Source organism: Oryctolagus cuniculus, chromosome 10, assembly GCF_051225735.1.
Source record: "Oryctolagus cuniculus isolate XC-2025 breed Fujian yellow rabbit chromosome 10, ASM5122573v1, whole genome shotgun sequence".
Classification (NCBI taxonomy): Eukaryota; Metazoa; Chordata; class Mammalia; order Lagomorpha; family Leporidae; genus Oryctolagus; species Oryctolagus cuniculus.
This window is the reverse complement of record NC_142876.1, coordinates 22696479-22717097: the sequence shown is the minus strand read 5'-3', so window position 1 is coordinate 22717097 and position 20619 is coordinate 22696479. Positions and strand designations below refer to the sequence as shown.

The following is a 20619-nucleotide window of genomic DNA, read 5'->3' as shown; positions in this document are numbered from 1 at the left end:
AATTAATTTGGTTATTTGGTCTACATGAGGTGATTTGTCCAATATTTTTCTGACTATTAGAGAGATATGCTGATCTGATGTAAATACTTGTATAGCCAACACTGACATATGGTGAGTGAATCAAAATATGCTATATCATATTGGCTGTAAACATTTTAGACTTCTCACCTAGAAGAGGACATTAAGGAATGACCTAAAAGGACATTAAGTTCTGGAATCTGCCCTCAATATGCTCACTTAGTAAGGCATATTGAAGAGATGAGAGCTACATGTAAATAACACTATTACCACATAGGACTAAGAAGACAGACAGTGTCCAAGGAAATTCAGAGGAGATAGAAAGATGACTTATAGCTGCCAGCAATCCACGCATACCATTTCTGGCACAGAGGTTTGAATCAAGTTTCACTTCAAGTTCATGTCCTTAGGCATTATGTTCCTAGCTGGGGGCCTTGCAATCAATTTCTGAATGTCAACAGAGATTTGACTTCATAACTTGGCAATATAATGAGGAAATTTCAGACCTTGCAAGGAAGAAAACACTAGCCATTCAATAGATCATGAAGTCTGTCTAATTCCCTGAAATAACTTTGGAATAATCATGGTTCTTTAGATGTCCAGGAACCGAATACTTCTTCTGACCCTGTTGTAGGCACCAAGTGACTGACTTTGAGATTGAATTGACTGGAGTCCTGTGTAGAGCAGCTCAGATGGAAAGAAGCCACACTGATTAAGATCCTTTTAGTGATGATAACCTGTTTCTCTGGGGCTCACTGTTCTCCCAGCTCATTTTCCTCCCTTGTGGCTAGAGGAATTCCAGGTACCCTTCAGTAATTTCTAGCTCTGCACCCAGGAATGTTCACCTGTGCTGAGAAATGCAAAGCCACTGGCTTCCAAGCGGCACCTGCCATTTTCCTCTTCTGTGGTTCCTGTGGCTGGCCTTGTGGTTCTCCATCTTCGCATGCTGCTCATCAGTAGGCTGATGTGACGGCCGTACTCAGCTGACTTGACCAGCATAGTCTGCTATAAGATTTCTTGCTCCAAGGTGGAGATTGTGGTGCAGTTGGTAAAGCCGCCACTGGGGAAGCCCCCATCCTTATCGGCATGCCTGGTTCAAGTTCTATTTACTCTGACTTCTGATCCAGCTTTCTGCTAATGTACACCGAGGGAGGCAGCAGATGATGGCTCAAGTATCTGGGTCCCTGCCATTCACGTGGGAGATCCAGATGGAGTTCCTGGCTCCTGGCTTCAGCCTTAACCAGTCTGGGCTGTTGTAGATATTTGGAGAGTGAACCAGTAGACAGAAGATCTCTCTCTCTCTCATTCTGTCTTTCAAATAAAAATAAATAAGTAAAAAAGAATTACATGTGTATTAGAGTTGTAAGGACTTAAAAAAAAGATTTTCTGCTCCTTTGCCAGTCAGTCTCCAACTGAGAACCAACAGTACTTCCACCCCATGCATCAGCTTTTTTTTTTTTTTTAAGATTTATTTATTTTATTTGAAAGAGTTACAGAGAGGTAGAGAGGTAGCGAGGGAGAGAGAGAGAGAGAGAGAGAGAGAGAGAGATATCTTCCTCCTGCTGGCCCACTCCTCAGATGGCCGCAACAGTCGGAGCTGCACTGATCTGAAGCCAGGAGCCAGGAGCTTCTTTCAGGTCTCCCGTGTGGGTGCAGGGGCCCAAGGACTTGGGTCCTCTTCTACTGCTTTCCCAGGCCACAGCGGAGAGCTGGATCAGATGTGGATCATCCAGGACTTGAACCGGTGCCCACAAGGGATGCCGGCACTGCAAGTGGTGGTTTAGCCGCTATGCCACAGCACTGGCCCACACATCAGCTTTTGAAAAGCTGATTTAGATTTTTGGTTACCATCTTTAATCCTTAGAAGTCTGATATAAATCCTTCACAGCAATGGAGAAAGCAAAGAATATTTTTTTACATAGCTCTTCTTGTTAAGTAACAGCTCTTTGGATCAAGATGATGTGACTCCACGTTTTCTTTTGTGCAATGTACTTTTTCTAAGTGACACCTTGGTCCTTCTTAAAAATAGATTCATGGCAGAAAAGTATTCTTTACAGCCCATACAAATATACCTCTACTGTTTTTCACATAAAATTATCTTCCTAAGTAGCAATAATATCTATTAGAGTCTCCTGATTTGAAAACTGACTTATCTGAAAAACACAAAAGCACATGATCAAAGGCAATAATATCTCTTTTGTGCAGTGGTGTTTATCCTTTTTTGTGTTACCCGTAAGGCATAGTGAACATTTTTTAGACTTTTTTTTAAGAATTGTTTTATTTATGTTGAAAGACAGAGTTACAGAGAGAAGTAGAGCCAGAGAGAGAGAGAGGTCTTCCATTCTGCTAGTTCACTCCTCAAATGAACACAACAGCCAGAGCTGAGCTGATCTGAAGCTAGAAGCCAGAAGCCAGGAGTTTCCTCCAGGTCTCCCATGCAGGTGCAGGGGCCCATGGACTTGGGCCATCCTCCACCACTTTCCCAGGCCACAGCAGAGAGCTGGATCAGAAGAGGAGCATCCGGGACTCAAACCAGCACCCATATGGGATGCTGGCGCTGCAGGCTGGGGCTTTAACCTGCTGTGCCACAGAGCTAGCCCCACATTTTAGCACTCTAAAACTGTGGGTGATGTGAAAGTGCTGAAAATCTCAGGGAAAGAAGATTTCCTGTCATTTTGGAGCCAAATCATGAAGGGTCTGGGACATCTTAGACTCTGGGAAATCAGATATCAAAAAGTTAAAAAAAAAAAAATGGAATACTGTACGTTGGCCAAAGTTTCTAAAAGAAAGGCTATCCACAGGTGAGTGGGTCTCAAAAAGGAAATGATGATTATGAATACAAAGTGTTTCAAATAAAGAATAGGTGTGAGCAGTTAAAAATAGAACGCGGGTCATTCTGAGAGTAGCCTTTGGCATCGTGAAGACCTTAGTTGAGTCTTTGCTGTCTCATGCTCCCGAGGGAAGCTTAGTGCAGGATTTCTTACCCAGGGCTCAACTGGCCTGGTGGATGAGGTAGTTCTTTGCTCTGGGTGGCCTTTGTGTGGCTGGCAGGGTGATTAGCTGCATCTTTGGCCTCTACCCTTGGAAGGCCCAGTGGTGCCCCCTCCCCTGTTGTGACAACTCAAAACAGCTTAAAACGTCGCCAGCTATCTTTCTGGGGGGAAAATCACCTGGATCAGAATCATTACTTTAGGCAAATTACTAAACCATTACAAAAGGATAATCATAGAAAACTGTTGTGTACCAATCATGCTCCCAACTAGAGCAAATACTGTTGTCAGGAAACTAAAACCAAGAGCTTGGAAAAGATCATTCAGTCACGTGGAATTGTGGGGAGCAATCCGGACTGGACTAAGTTACTGAAATTAAGACTTATTCTATGCATCTGCTCTCCCACAACATGGCGTTGGGAGAGAAGTAAACAGCTTCCGCACAGCTGCCTCCAGTTCAACTAATAAACTGTAGGACTTGCTCCTGATTGGAGAGCAGCGTTCTCGGCGTGTGGGCAGCCGAGTTGGGATTGGCGGAGGAGGACTATAAAGGAGGAGAGAGACGGCATGCACCGGGAACATCTATGGGGAACATCTAAGGGAACCCGTGCAGCCCCCGAGAGAACCGGCCGGCGGTGTGCCGCTCCCCTGCGGAAGTGGGGAATGCGGCCAGGGGGAACTGCCCTTCCACGGAGGTGGAAGGGATAGTAGCCAACCCGGGAAGAACCAGCAGCAAACCCGGGGAGGGCCGAGCAGACGAAAGAACAGCGCAGGGTCCTGTGTCGTTCCTCCACGAAGAGGGGGAGCGACAGGAATCATCTCAAGTTTCTTACAAAGACTCTTACATGAACTCTCTATATCCACTGGTAAGCTTTGTGAAATGACAGAGAATTTGGCAAGCTATGGAATGGTGGGATTGAAGAACATTGCCAGAATAATTACTTAGTAAACACATACTATTTAACAGGTGACTTAATGTAGAAAAGAGAATAATTGTGGGAGCTGGAATGGGTTTATCACAACTAAGGAATCTAAGCAACCCAGACCTACTCTACTTCTTTCTTTCTTTCCTTCCTTCCTTCCTCCCTCCGTCCCTCTCCCTTCCTCTTTCTCTCCCTTCCTCTTTCTCTCTCTCTCTCTCTCTCTCCCTCCCTACCTCTCTCCCTCCCTTCCTTTTTCTATTTTTGGGATAGTTATTAATTTGGGTAATACTTGGACACCAATGGGGTGTACCACAATACTGTTCTGTTGCTACCACCTACACATTAAGGGCTCAGTCCTCCAAAACAGGACCTCATTTCAGATGCCAAGAATAAGTAGAGCCCCTGGACCACATACTCTTCTAGCAAACTGGCTACCAATTTTCTCTGTTCCTATGACCTTTCCTTTGGCTTAATAATTCAATAGGAGGGCTCACAGAACTCGGGAAAGCACATTTAATAATTGTAATTTTACTATCAAGATAGGGCGAAGTCTAAGGGGAGAACAGAGTATCCATACCCTTCTTCCCATGGAGTGGGGAGTGTCACTCTCTTGGTGCATCCGTGTGTTCACCATCGAGAGAGCTCCACCAGCTAGCTCTGGTTTTCATTGGTGTTCCGTAACATAGGCAGGGATTGATTAAATCATTGGCCCTGTAATTGAACTCAATTTTCAGTTCCCCTCTCCTCCCTGGAGGTCAGGCAGCTGAAAGTCCCAACCCTATAATCATATGGTGAGTCTTTCTTGTGACCAGTCTTCATCTTGAAGCTATCTAAGGGTCCGCTATGAGTCATCTCATTAGCATAAATGAGATACTCCTATCACTCAGGAAATTCCAAGGGTTTTTTGAAGCTCCCTGACAGGAACATGGGACAAAGACCAGACAAATTCTTTATTATACCACAGGCAGGTTTAAGGAGAGTTTTAAAAGCCCGGGCTATCTTTATTTAGTAAGATGGTTGATAGAGTGGAAAATGCAAGTACATAGACTATTGGCAAGATAATACTGTGATAAGTGGAATTAATACTTAATTGAATAGTTATTTCTAAAGGTTTTAAATTAATGTTTTAACCTAGAGGACTAAGATTTAAGTTTAGTCAAGGAAGGCATGCCTATGGAATTTCCTGATGTTATAAAAATATGAGCAAACCAAATAAAAATTCAAAGGTATTTCATACTTAAAAGAAGCACAAAGATATGCATCTCCATAAGATTCAGTTACTGAAGATTCAGGCTCCTACCATCTTTTTGCTCCATTATCTCTTTTCCAATCCTCAATTTTACTTCATCAGACAGAATAATTATTAGAACTTCAAGGTTAATGTTCATATCCTATGCAAGAAGAAGACAGGAGAAAGAGAAAATGGGTATACGTCCTTAACAAACTTTGACACAAGTGCCTGCAAACTTCCACTTACAAAGCAAGGGCTTGGGCTTCAGTCACTTAGCTGCAAGAGAGGCTAGGAAATATAATTTTTTTTTTGTTTTGGTTGAGCACAGGAGTGTCCTTCCTATAAAACAAACAAATGAGCAAACTTATTTAAAAAGCTGAGATAGGATGGAAACTAACACAGTAGAATTTAGCAAGATGAATAATTTCTCATATTTTATTTTCAAATTAGTCTGAAATTCAATAAATTTCTATTTTAAGTAGAAGTAAAAAAAAATTGCTGGATAAAATACTAGCATCACCATCACAGTGCTGCTCCCCCTTCCTGGGCAGGGACCCCAGTGTGGGGTCCTTTGTCCATTTGTTATAAAAAGCCAATGCTGAAATGGAAACAGTGCCAGTAGCGCAGGTTTAGTCATTGATCAGAGAATGGGGAAGTGGGAGCCTGGCTTATAAATCAATTTCTCCCTCCCCCCATCGCCAAAGATTTATTTATTTATTTGAAAGGCTGAGTTACAGAGAGGCAGAGGCAGAAAGAAAGAAAGATCTGCTGGTTCACTCCCCAGAGGGCTGCAATGGCTGGAGCTGCACTGATCTGAAGCCATGAGCCAGGAGCTGCTTCTGGGTTTCCAATGGGGGTGCAGAGGCCAAAGGACTTAGGCCATCCTTTATTGCCTTCTCAGGCCGTAGCAGAGAGCTGGATCGGAAGTGGAGCAGCCAGGACTCAAACTGGTGCCCATATGGAATGCTAGCACTGCAGGCAATGGCTTTATCCTCTAGGCCACAGCACTGGGCCCCAGGTCAACTACTTAACCTGATGCGGACTCTGGGGTCTTCAAGAAAGGGCAACAGAAATGCAGAGGGGAAATATTCCTGTGTTTTCCTGGATCAGGTGGAGATTTCTTGGAACTTGGGTGCCGCATCCTTTATGGTTGGATATTTCCTTAGTGGTATCTAGTAGTTGTGTTGTTTAGTATGGAAATTATATTATAATGAAATTTAATATTGCCTGGAGGTTGCTCGGGCAGGCAGCCACATTGGGTCTAGCAACTGATTTTGGTTAGTTAGCCTGAGGAGGAATTTCTAAGGCTAAGGCTTCCTGTTCTCAAATGAAAAGCAATGTTAGAATAAGAGAAGAAACTTAAACAGATTGGGCAGGTATTGCCCTAGGTAACACTAGTAAACTTAAATTAGTAATGTAGTAAAGGACTCATACTCGGCTGAATAGGATTTATTTCAGAAATGCAAAGATGGTTTAATATTTCAATCTTTTTGTCACCTTTCTGCTCAAAATTTGACCACATTGGCTCCTTTCTCAGCACAATGTTTTGTTCCTGTTCTTCACAATTATAGCAATGATACAATGAATATACAGCAAATATCTTTGCATATCTTTTAGGCTTTTGGGACAGTTTTTAGCTATAATTCTAGAAAATGGAATTGGTAGGTCAAAGGGCAGGCCCTTTGATTTTCTGTTCAGTTTGACAATTTGTCAAAAAGACAGTACCACTTCACGATCTCATAGTGTTATGTGAGAGTGCCTATTTTTTAGTAATTGTGCCTAACACTATTATCATATTTTCAAAGAGGCTTTGGTATTGAAATAATGGAAGAAAAGTCATTGTGATTTTAATTCATATTTCTATAGAACTAGAACTGTCATCTTTCAAATGCCTATTGACTTTTTTTTTTTCATTCTTCCATAATTGTGTTTTCTTGTCCTCCTGTTTTCATCACCTGTCGCCTTCCAGGGTTCCCATGAGCAGGAAGCTAGACTGGAGATGAAGTAGCTGGACACTCTCCATGTAGGATGTGGCTGTCCCAAGTGGTGACATTAAACAACCAGTCCTATCATATTATTGTTAAAATCGATTATGAAGCACTTAACTGCAGCATCAAACACTGACCTAGATAGCATTACTGTTAAAATCTATTATGAAGCATTTAACACGAGCAAAAAGCATGAAGAGTAATGTAATGAGCACATCTTTGCCCTATATCCAGAATAAGAAGGAAATCATTATGGATGGAGTTGAAACCATTTGTTCATCCCTCCCATAGGGCCTCTCCTCCCTCATCTCCATAGGTGAAGATGATGTTTCTACTTACTAAGTGGTATCATTTAATTACAAATGTCCTACATGTCCAAGCTTGAGTAAATTCACTGAATAAACTAGGATACCTTGAATTGGCGAAATATTATTTATTAAATTAGTGAATTACACTATATTGTTATTATACACATATAATACATGCATATTATGTGTCAAATCAATCATAATTCCCATAACCCAATATAGCCATTGCAGCTTTTGTTGTGATGTTTATGGTGCCATCTAATCCTGTAAAATATTGAATTTGAATCTTTTGAAGTCTATGACAAACTCCATTTGGATCAAGTTCAGCACTTAATTCCAAAGGAATACAATCTGGGGATGGAAGCCTCAGATTGGGATGGTTAGAGAAAGGCAAGTGGCAATGCCATAGATCTTAGTTGACCTGATGTTTGGAACAGGCGTTGTGTCAGGACTGAATCCCCAGCAAGAGCAGGTTAAGTGCCCAAGGAATGGCAGGAGTCCAATCCTACAGTCATACTACATATAGAACACTGTATTTGGACCCTCTACAAGAACTCCCATGTCCTGGACCCAATCTAGTGTCATTGTCTTAATGAGGATGATCCAGAAATGTAAGACACATGTATTTTTTTCTACTAACCTAAATTTTTATCATGAGTCACCATTCCTTCTGATGCCAGAAAGCCTCATCTGGTTAATCTCTGTCAATTTGATTATTTCAATGGTTTTTCAATACTTTTGGATCTATTGATAGACATTTTGGGGCTGTTTCTTTCCCATGGCTGTGAAGAAAACCTACTTGGTTCTGTCTTGACTTTCTCCCTGCAATGAAGGGAGTCTTGTCCTGTTAGCAGCCTCATGGCTTGTGTTTACTTGCCAGGCCCTGGCGTCATGGTTGTTCCCTGAATTCCTCCCCACTACCCCATTTGATGATGGGTGACTTCTTTGGAGCCCATCCAATGCCAGACCCATGGCCAAAGGCCCCAGCAAGCAGCTCAACCCAACAGCCAGGCTGGATCCTGATTCCTTTACCTTTTGCCTACTTTGGGTGGATCCTAGTGAATTTTCCAGAACAAAATTGTTTGGCTATTGGTTGTCTCATTCTAAAATAATAGAACAGCATCAACATTCTAGATTATACTGGGTAGAGTCACAGATACCAATTTCATCCCCTGATTTTAATTGCATAAAGAATTTGATAGATATAAAATTTCTTCATCAGTTACTCTCAAAGTTATTTAAATTATTTTAAAGTCCAAGAAAAGATACAAAATAAAATTGGGACATCTTTCTGATATTGTTATCATGCCAAAGAAAATCGAGAAACACATGCAAAATAAAGCCACTTCCAAAGTGTATTAAGTATCAAATTCTTTAAGGAACAAACCATGAGAACAGTTGGACAAACTGAGGTCTATCAATATTTCAAATAAGTGAACCAAATTACTGGCAGATGAGATTTGTATCATCTTAAAGAACAGTGACAATTATTTAAATGAAGGCAGAAAGATGGGAGGTGAAAAGATAAGAAATTGGTACTACTTAATGTAAATTTCACTGAGTTCAATAACATTTGTTGACAATATCAGAGAGACAGAAGCTACAGAGAGAGGGAAGAGAGAGGGACTATCTATCTATCTATCTACTTACCTATCTACATACCTATCACCTAAAATAATGCCTGCTTATAGTGGAGACCTAATTAATGTTTGCTGTGTGAACACAATGGGGCTAATTGAAACTCCAAGTGAACCAAATGGAACTTACAGTAGAAACCCCTTTTGAACATAAGATCAATTACACAGATCTTTCTTAGAAAATGAATCTCTCTCTCTCTCTCACTTCTTTTTTGCTTGGAGGAATTTCTTGGGTTGCATTTGCAATGCTGACCTTCAACTGGAATGAACTCATTGGTCAAATCTGATGTTTATGGTTGGTGTTGGTCCTGATTGGTTGATGTCCTTGTTTCATGGACTGTTTCCTGCTCAGTTGTAAACAGCATTCTCCAACTTCTCAACCAGAAGAGGTCTCTGAAGTAGAAAGCACAGTAAATCCACGAGGCAGGAATGGATGTGGAGTTGACAGTATGCAAAAACTGCTTAGCTATTTGGGGATGGGGATTGGGTGGATCAGATACTCACTTCACAATGAAATAAAACAGTGGAGCAATAAAGAGTTAAAGGTAAAACAGTTTGTTATAAAAATGTAAGTAGAAAAATAGCAACATAATATGAAAATACCCTCAAGAAATATGTGACACATTTATCTAAATAACTATTAAAAGTTTGCATATCAGAAATCATGCACAAAGGAGAAGGTTTTTGGAACAGTGATTAAGATGCTGCTTCAGAGGCCCACATGTCATACTGGAGGGCTTGGGTCTGTGTTCTGGCTCTGCATCCAATTCCAGCTTCCTATTAACGTGCAGCCTGGCAGGCAGCAAGTGATGGCTCCAGTGACTGGGTTCCTGCCATCCATGTGGGAGACCTAGGTTGAGCTCCTAGCTCTTGGCTTTGGCCTGGCTTAACCCTGGCTGTTGCTGGCTGTGGGGAGCAACTCAGACTAGACTAAGTTACTGGAATTAAGACTTATTCTATGCATCTGCTCTCCCACAATATGGCGCTGGGAGAGGAGTAAACAACTTCTACACAGCTGCCTCCAGTTCGACCAGTAACCTGCAGGAGCTGATCCTGCTCCTGATTGGAGGAGAGCAGTGTACTCAGCGTGTGGGTAGCAGAGTTGGGATTGGTGGAAGAGGACTATAAAGGAGGAGAGAGACAACATGCACCGGGAACATCTAAGGGGAACACCTGAGGAACATCTGAGCAGCCCCCGAGAGAGCCGGCTGGCGGTGTGCCGCTCCCCCGTGGAAGTGGGGAAAGTGGCAGGGGGAACCGCCCTTCCACGGAGGTGGAGGGACCGCAGCCAACCCGGGAAGAACCAGCAGCAAACTCGGGAAGGGCCGAGCAGACAAAAGAACAGTGCAGGGTCCTGTGTCGTTCCTCCACGAAGAGGGGGAGCGACAGCTGGCATTTGGGGAGTGAACAAGCAGATGGGAACTATCTCTCTCTCTGCCTTTTAATTAAATAAAATAAATAAATAATGCAAAAAATCATGAGCAAAATTAAAAATCAAGGAGAAAAATGGGGAGAAAAGCTGTCACAATTATGCCAAAGGGCTGATTTGGATGAGTTTATTTAAATGAATTTAAAAAGTGCTGGGATCCCAATAGAAAAATGAATAAAGGACATGAAGAGATAATTTATGAAAGAGGAAATGGCTAGTGAGCATCTGACAAAGCTATTTAACATTAGTTGCCCAAATAAATGCAAATAAAACTGCCAAAAATCTTTTTGTAAACTTATCAAATTAGAAAAGTTTTTTGGCATTAATATTAGTCACTAGTAGAGACATAGGAAGGAGGGACAGTCTTCACTTACTGCTGTTAAAACTGAAAATTGAGCCGGCGCCGTGGCTCAATAGGCTAATCCTCCACCTTGCGGCGCCGGCACATCGGGTTCTAGTCCCGGTCGGGGCACCGGATTCTGTCCCGGTTGCCCCTCTTCCAGGCCAGCTCTCTGCTGTGGCCAGGGAGTGCAGTGGAGGATGGCCCAGGTGCTTGGGCCCTGCACCCCATGGGAGACCAGGAAAAGCACCTGGATCCTGGCTCCTGCCATCGGATCAGCGTGGTGCGCCGGCTGCAGCGGCGGCCATTGGAGGGTGAACCAACGGCAAAGGAAGACCTTTCTCTCTGTCTCTCTCTCACTGTCCACTCTGCCTGTCAAAAAAAAAACAAAAACAAAAACAAAAAACTGAAAATTGCTATAATTACTAAAAACCAATTTGACAATATATTTCACAAGTATTACAGAGGATATATATATGGATTAAGTCATTCTAATTATGGAAAGCTATTCTATATGGTAGTATTAAACTCAAAGATTTATGCAGACAGAATTTCATTTTAGTAGAATTTATAATAGCAAATAATGAAAACCACAAACATTCAACAATAGAGAATTATGTTATATTGGTATGATATAAAATTAGCCACTAAAAATAACATTACAGATCATTTTTACTGACATGAGGAAAAATAAATATAAAAGGCAGAATACAAAATTTTATATATAATAAGTTCATACCAAGGTTAAAAAAAGTGGAGACTTATAGGAAATCACTAAAATATTTAAAATGGTCAACTTTTACTGGTAGGATGTGTGATTTTATATTCTTTATACTGCATTCATTATTTATATGTATATATTTATTCAATATAATATACATTATATATTATTTATAATAAATATAATATAAATTATGTGATCCATATATAATATATAAATATAATATATTTTATATAATATATAAATTTTATATAATACATAAATATATAATATAATATAAATATTTATATTTATATATATATTAGTCACCGTTTATATTAGGTGTCTACAATCAGTGTGTACTACTTTCATCATTAGAAAAAAAATCATTATTCTCGAAAAATTCCTAGAATTAATCTTACTTTTGGTCTAGTACAAAATCTTGCTTTTTGTCTAGTAAAAAATACTTTGATAAGTTGTTTTGTTTACTTTTTAAGGAAGAATTTCACAAATCTACTCAAACACAAGCCTCAAAGTAATAATTGTTGGCAGGGCAGTAGTAAATATCAGGCAAAAATTGTGTATATTTATTTTAAAATTGGTTACGCTATCTCTATTTTAAAACACTGAAGAAAAAGAATTCTCTTAGCCGCTCAAGGTTTAAGTAAAGCCACAAACCATGTTATATTTACATCATTGGTATTAGCTCATTTAAAAACTACACAGCAGGTAATTTGCCTTAATTTCTTGCAGTTTTTGAAAGTACTGATGTTTCATCTCAAGATCAAAGAGGTGGAGATAACTTTCCATAACCACCCAACCTTTCCAAAGCCCCTCGCTTGCTTTTGTAGCTGGTTGTCCTTTCTCAAGAGAGTCCTACGGATTCAGACTGCTGAGAATCCATGCCTTTCCCCCATGGCCAGCCCCAGGCAGCATTGTCAGAGAGCTGAAGGGAGCCCAGCCCAGCGTCTGATGCACTCCCACTGTCTTCAAATCTTTCTCCTGCTTCCACCTCATGAAACGTTGCTAACGTTCTTAAGCATTTTGTGCAGGGCTTTGGCCCCTACTACTTTCTTTCACCATCACAGTACGTAGCCTTGTTATTTGCCTCATTTTACAGATGAGGATACTCAAGCTCAGAGTGGTTAAGTAAGCTGTCAGGCTCACACAGCGGGGCGCACATGCTCAAAGCCACACTTTTTTTTTTTTTTTTTGAAAGCTGTGCTTACTCTCGCTGGCTGAGGTTGTTACTGTTACTTTGGAGTGTCTTTCCAAGCCTTTTAAATGGAATCATTCAGATTGTCTATTTTACACCTAACATTCAAATTGTCTTCAATTTGAGACAATCGGAAGTTCTTTAATTTTCTCTTCAAATCGTGGAAGTTTCCTGAAGAACATGGACGTCTGCTTAATGATATCTAGAAGGTCAATAGGTTTAGACGAATTCGGGCATCATCAGTGGCCCCCAAATCAACACAGTTTTCCCATAACCGAATGATGGACCACTGGCTTGTCTTTCTGTGGGTTTAGCCTCATTTCCCTACCAATCTTGCCTACTGCTCTCTGTGGCCAGTCAAGATTTAAAAACACTCATTCCCAAGGAATTCCTTTATCCCAAACAATTCTAATTCTGCTCCTACTTAGCTCTATGCCTTCAGGTAGTTTACTTTGGGCTGCTGAGATACAAGTCTCTCATCTGTTTAAAAACAGAAATAAGAATATCCCCCCCCTTTTGTGTTGGGGGAAGATTAAATGAGATAATGTAAGTAAAGTTCTTGATCCATTGGCTGGGTGGGATGCGGGGGTCGGATGGGGCTTGTAAGGTGAGCATCCTCTCTCCTTTTCCTGTGCCTGTTCCCAATTCTCTATGTGAAGCCACTGTGTGCCACACTAAGGGTTTTGCTTTTCTTCTTCCCCAGGAACACTTTGTATTTCTGGTTCCTTTTCTAGGAGAACTTCTTTTTCGATCTCATACTTGTCAATTCTGCATTCCACCTCACAGGAAGGAGCAAACTCCAACAGGGTTAGGATATAGCCAGTAACCCGTCGCTTCCATTTCCCTTTCCACTGAAACCCAAGCAAACAGAAAACCAAACAGAAAAAGAGCCCAGCGCCTGGGACTCAGGTGAGAGTGCCTGGCCAATGCTAGGTCTCGTGGATGGCACACTCGCTTATGGTGAAAGTGACACAGCAAACCGCAGGCGCAGATATTCCCCACGCAGCGATACTGAGTGGAAATAGTTTTGTTGTCGTTGTTGCTGATTTGCTGATAAGGAATTATTCTTTGGTGGTTAAACCCAAAAGAATGACGGGGCTAAAGAAATCCTTTAGCTTCTGGACTTAGGAAGTTTCCGGGGATATGAGTTGTGTGCTCTGACAATTTCCACACCCTCTGCTGATTTAGCGAAGGCCAAGGGCCGGCAGTGTGTGAAGTTTGTGATGGATCATCTCCCCCAAACCCTCAGGGCCCGAGACAGTTGGTGCTTACGTGTCTACAATTTAGAGTTTTCTGTGTCTTGCTTATGCTGTCGTCTGCCTACGTATCCCACTCAGGACATCATCTCCCTAAAAAGAGTGGAGAATGAAGTTCCTCTCCTAGGGGATCTTCCCGGAGTGAATGTGCAAGCCTTCCCGAGCTCAGATTTCGTTTCCTGCAGGTCAGATGGTGCGGTCCGTGGGCGGCCAGAGTGATAGGGACAGCTGTCCTTAAGAGGTGGCTCCCGCCGGAGCCGCCTGGAATTCTGCGGCACTGAAGTGTGAGTCCCAAGCATTTTAATCTCAGATGTTCGAGTCCTGGGCTACGCACAGGGTGTAGTGTCACCATTCAGCCCCCCTGTCCCTCTGCAGCCGGTCCTCCGGCCACGACAAGGAGGTGGCTTGGATCTGCCCCGCTGCAGGCACCTCCCTGGCTACATCTTCAGTTACATCTCGCGCAGTCGTGGCAGGTGCGGCGGCGGCGGCGGCGGCGCGGTCTCAGCCTGCCCAGCTGGACGCGGGTGGCCGCGGCCCTCGCCCACTGTGGGTGCGCCCCTGGCATTCCGAGAGCGCTCCTGCCTGGGTCCCCTGCTGAGCGCACCGCTGCCCCCCTGCAAACCGGGTTCAAGGCGCACTCCCCGCCGCCCGGTGCTGCCCGGACCCCCCTCCAGCCCCGCCTCGGGACTTGGCGGCTCCGGGCACCGGGCAGCAGCTGCCTCTCCGCGCAAGGAGCTGCGGCGCGACACGGGGGACCTGGGAGGCCACCGCTCAGCCGCCTCCCACCCAGGAGAAAGCCACGTTTGATGAGAGATTTGCGTCAGTCCCAGCGTTTTCGCAGCTACCTCAATTTTCAATTCCACGCGACCGTAGAATTCTTGTCTTTCCCTTTTTGTGGGAAAAGTTTAGACTCAGGCTATTAAAAAAAAAAAAAAAAAAAACCACTGTATTCACAGTCTTAGGGAGGGTGGGTGGGGATGGAGAACTGGTTGCCGTATGGGAAAAGAATTATTGACCAGTGTAAGCGAGGTTCTTCATTTTTCTCTTCGATCTTAAGGACTTTAACTATGCCAGAAAATTTAAAGCAAGTATCTCTCAGCATAGAGACTTGATCAGATGGCCCCAGGAAGTATCCCCAAGGGCTAGGGTCTCTGGTTTTGTGATCAGTAGATTGAAATCTAGGATTAGAAATCTATCATTTCTTTAGGCCGGAAGTGGAGAGAAGAAGGCATGATGTGAACTAAATACCAGTAGTAGGTGGTCTTCTGTCCCTCCCACCATCGTGCGGGGCTGCCATTCTGATCCGGGGGTCAGAAGTACAACACCAGGAAGCCAAACACGTGAATTGTCTTGCCATTTAAGATTCTAGTGCCACAGTTCTCTCCATAAATATTGAAAATACAAAATGAATTAGATATTTTGAGTTTCTTTCTAGCTTCATGTTTTCAATGCAAGAGAGAGAGAGAGAGAGAGAGAGAGAGAGAGAGAGAGAAAGCAACTAGTTCTCTTTTTTAAAACTCAGAAAAATCAATCCCATTGATCAATATGGAAACCCAAAGACCCACCCTTCCCCCGTGCAAGGAGGCAGGAACTTGGTCTCTGAGACACCCAGGGGGCATCTCAGGGGCAGTGTTAAAGCCAGCTGAGTTGGCTGAAGGCTGACGTTAGGTGTGCCCAAAATGCGGGATGTAGTGCAGTCTTCAAAAAGCATCTAGTGCATTTTTACAGGATGAGTCACCCTTGTTTAGCTTTAGTGAATCATTTTGTGTGTTGTTGCTTTTGACCCACCCTTTTGCTGGGCTACAAGAGCCAACCCTCTCTCTCTAAGAGGGGGAAGAGAAGAAGCAAGATGTGGGAGCTCCCCCTGGTGCCTTGCTGTGTTCAGGCTGACTGAAGGCACCGCAAGCCAATGCGTCTACACAGCGTAAAAGCAAAACGGAATTGTCTTAAAAGGCCCATTTCTAAGCTGTCACCTTAGGTGGACGTCTTGTTTTGTCAGAGAGCATGTTTACAAAACCACATTTGAAGTGGGGGATTTGGCAGCTGTACTCTGGATCGGATTACTCTTGGAATCCGACTGCATCACTTGGTGCCTAAAATTGTTCTCTTTGTCACACTTCCTTAGTCCACGCGGATGCCATAAAGCCATCACAGATGCCTAGTACCTGCCCCACCTGGGACCCCAGTAATGTCCTGTATTCACAGTGACCTTTTTAACACTAGGGGACGGGAACTCCTGTGGACTTTGGTCACCTGTGAAGGTAAAGGTGATGAGGGGAATTCCACTCAGTCTACTGGATACATACGATTTATCTTCATGTGTGTGGTTAGGGCTGCTCCTGGTTCATACTGTGGAGAGAATAAAAAACGTAGAAATATAATCCCTGCCAACACCTGGGCAAATCGGTTCCGGGACAAACTTCAGTGTTTGTTAACATAGTTGAAAGGGATGAATCTACTTTATCATCAGCCTTTCACCTTCTAAGTAAACGCAGAATTTTTCGTTTCCTTTCATTTTGTGTGTCTAATGTTGCTTGAGTGGGAATGCTTAGAAGCCAAAAGTGAAACTGAAGCCCACTCAAAAGACCACCAATTTTAGTTCATCTGGCTCAGAATTGCACATCCTGTCTACACGCTATGCTCACCTCTGCTAATGCCCTCAGCAGCGTGGTCCTCTATCCCATCCTGCCTCCAGCATTTGTGACTTACTTTTCTCTAGTTCAAGGCTCACCTCTTTCCTGACAATGCTCCCGTGTGCACGTTGCTCCCTTTCCTAACTCTCTTCCCATTTATTGTCTGCGCCTCCCAATGAACTCTCCTTCCAGAGAGCCCCACACTGACATTTCTGCAACCTGTACAGGCAGGTGTGTTCTCTGTGGCTCTGAACTGGGAGCTTCGCAGGGGGAAAGTCATAGCTTTTGTTTTTTTCTGCATCTTCATTGCCGGAGCATGCTGATATCTTCAATAGTTTTCTGCTAAATGCATAAATTGAAAGAATAATCCTGAGGGATCTTTTTTTAATCTCAAAAATTTTCTAAGTCCCATGTCCCTTAAATGAAAAATTGTTAAGTTAAGGAGTCATTTCCAGGAGTTTAATTTATGTATTACTTGTGCTTTGCCTCCACCCCAAAAGGATTTAAGGTGGGCTTAAAATATTATGGAAACTAGACAAGATCATTAATTCTGTTCCTGCCAGCTCTAAAAATCATAGTTCTAGATCCCAGCGCAAACAATGGAAGGTCTTCAGTTAAGATAAAAAAAATCTTCTTTATAATAGCTCTCATATTTATGCTAAGAAAGAAACCAAAATTACAGATAAAATTTTCAGAAATATTTTTGCATCTTCTCTGCATATCGTACACACACACACACACATACATACATGCATACACACTCACACTAGAATGGCACTGGCAGTGAACATAGGTTGTTTAAAGTATAGCTATTCAACTGTCATATAAAGTGAAATCTATATTTTCCCTCTCTATATGACTATATATTTAACATCTCCATGCATATGTGTGTGCATACATATGTATATGTTATATACACACACTCCACATTATTATTTCAAAGGAGATTTTGCTCCTTCTGGCTACCAGCAATAACTAGTCAATATTTACACTCTTGAATATCGATGACATCGTGCATACACAGGAAAGCTGTGGAAAACATCTCCATTTTCAAACAAGGTTTTAATTATTTGTAAAGACTTCAATTGTTCGCTATCTAATGTCATGGATTGGTCCTCACAGTGTGAAGTGCAACTGTCCAGGACCCCCGCAGTATTATAAATAGGCTTCTAAAGCCGGGTTGATTGATGTTTGGCATAAAACGCTATTCCACTGAGCACATATATTCCTTCTGTTCACCATTTTCATAGAAAAATACCAGGGCTGATTTTTTATTCAAATCTCCAATTTATGCAGGGTTTAAACTACTAAATACTTAAAGCCTTCTTCAGATCTTTTTTTCCTTTTTGTTAGGTAGGTAACTAAATCTTTTGCTTCAACACAAATAAGAATTGGAGATTTAGCAGATTCCTGTGGGAGAGAGAAAGAGTTTATTAATTATATTGAGAATCAAATAATATGCTTCTTTGACACTAATGTTCCATCTTTCTCCACCCCAAGTATCCTATGGGACAACTTTAAAGCCTTTATCAGGGTCTAGATTACTGCATTTATGGTTCCTTAGAAGAAAGAATTTAATGAATGGCATTCTGAGTTGAAGAGAGAATTTGAGATGTTTTAAGATTTAAGCTGCAGCAGTGCAATGATTTTTTTTCAAAATATGTTCCAGGGATTGTAATATAAAACAGCCAAGAATAAAAAAAGCTCAATGAAGTACATTTTCATGAGTTTTAATAAATTTTTAATACTGATGAAATGTAAATTTTTCCTTCACAACCCTTATCTGCATTTGACAGAGTCCTACAGAAAACTTTAAGTACCCATTTAAAGCAATTTACAAGATATTGTAGAGATTCCCAGCAATAAAGAATGATAAGTGATCTTAAAAGTTTTTATATTGACAATATTAAAACCAAGTACCTTATCCGGATTCAACTGGTTTTGGCCAATGCCTATATTGGTACATTTATCAAGAGTACACATTTACTTTATAGGTTTCCTATTAAAAACAAATTCCACTTAAATGCAATCCTGAGATTGCCATTAGTTGATGGATAGCTGTAGTTCTAAATTGTAATATGATGCTTATTACATGCCAGGCACTGTGCTAGGCACAGTCTAGGGAAGTATATTGCATTGGGTCTTTATACCTATTCCATGGAGGTGATTACTTTATTATCACCATTTAAAGATGAAGAATTAGAGGGATAAAGAGTTATAATGATTTGCCCAAAATTATTTTCTTAGTAAATAGTAAGGGTAGGGACGAACTACAGCAATCATACTCTATAATCCATGTCCCAGGAACTGACCACCTTTTTCAACAAGGACCAAATGGTAAATATTTTAGGCTTTGCAGGCCACACAGTCACAACTATCCAACTCTGTACTAAAAAAGCAGGTCCAGATTATACATAAATAATTGCTTGCTTTGCTTTAATAACATTTTATTAAAAACAAAATTAAACATTTGATGGGTCAGATTTGCACTGTGGGCCAGTTTGCTGAACTTTGCAATATGCTATTCTGCCTGCATCCTTAGGACAGAGAAAACCCATAAATAGGCATCAGTTTGGAACAGGCAGGTTTCTGTGCTGAATCTGTCTTCTGATTAGGCAAAAGCAACATAAGCTGAGGGCTTCAGAGCTGCCTCCCACCTTAGGACTTGACCCTGAACACCACATCAGAGAGTCTGGAAGGCTTCACTTTGGACACACTTGTAAGGTGGGGTCGTGCATTTACTCATGATTATTGCGTAGTGGTTTCCTGGTAAACTGAGCTCCAAATCTGCCTGTATTTCTCAAGTCCTGAAAACCACTTAGCCTCATTTACAAGATGACTTTGCTTCATCCTCTAGATTATGGGAGCCCCAAGTTACTCTTACGGCACACCCTGTTTTGGTTGATTAGACTTAGCCTGTTTCCCTGAAGATGCATGGTTGACTGGTGGCTCTCTGGTTTTTCAGTCCACTTATGCCTGATCCCACCCACCTTCTGGCTAACTTCTCTGGTGCCAGCTGCCTCTGTGAAATTCTATTTTCATCTGTTCCCTAGGACATTCATTACTACAATTCATCTATGACTATGTGTTATAAAGTATATTCTATCTCCCCCTGCCAATGGCAGATCCATTCTCCCTGTCATTAGACTCTTATTCTTCAGGACAAATTGAACTTCTTAGCCACTGAAACTTATCAGTGGTTGCCAGCCCAGCACAGCGAGCAGATGAAGGTCTAGTTGTGGGTCCTCTCAGACAAGGTCACAAGATAGGGTCATGAAACACACGATGTGGCACAGAAAATAAACTCCCATACACCAACAGCTTGATTGAAATTAAGACATTTCCTTTCTTTCATACTCAAAAACAAAGTAATATGATCATTGACTATAGGTATTATAGAAAAGCTATGCAATGATTTGACCTTACATTTCTCTGAAATAACAAGCTAATGCTAATAGAGTTTTAGCCTGATTGGTAAAAATACAAATGCAATAAAGTGAAAGAAAAACCAAAAGGATAATTTATAATGAAAAAGAACCAATTCTAAACTTTAGATGTCATGTTACTAACAATGCTTTCTGTGCTATTCCCATTCAGATACCCTTTTAAAATTCAATTTTTTGTCATAAATATTAGTGAAGATTTATATATTAAAGAGCTAAGTGGAATTTTTAATAAAGCAGGAAAATTCTGGGCTGTTGAATTTGTTCCTGTAAATCAATCAAGTCTTTTAAAGTCTTTTAAATCATCATGAGATGAAAGAGCTCTTCGGGTTCAAAGACAAAGAAGTAATCCCTTGTCTTGTGTATGACCAAAAAGAATGATGGTAAGCAGTGATCCTGGGTCTTAAGTAGATTATAGTGTCATTATGGGATGAAATTAACACATAAGAGATAATTAGAACAACTAACAGTATGGCAGTCATGGTCTATGAATTTAAGGCAGAGAGA

The 20619-nt window shown here is 41.6% G+C and overlaps 1 long non-coding RNA gene across 2 annotated transcripts in view; it reads left to right on the top strand.

The window, feature by feature from the left end:
* LOC103349348 (uncharacterized) overlaps nucleotides 1-20619 on the top strand; it is a 196005-nt gene that overhangs the window by 68633 nt on the left and 106753 nt on the right. The window contains exon 1 of one of the 2 annotated variants that reach the window (XR_016213986.1): nucleotides 3556-3874. The exons of the other annotated variant lie outside the window; for it this stretch is intronic. This is a non-coding gene — a long non-coding RNA (uncharacterized LOC103349348). Of the gene's footprint in view, nucleotides 1-3555; nucleotides 3875-20619 lie in introns of those variants that run through there. 2 annotated transcript variants of the gene reach the window in all.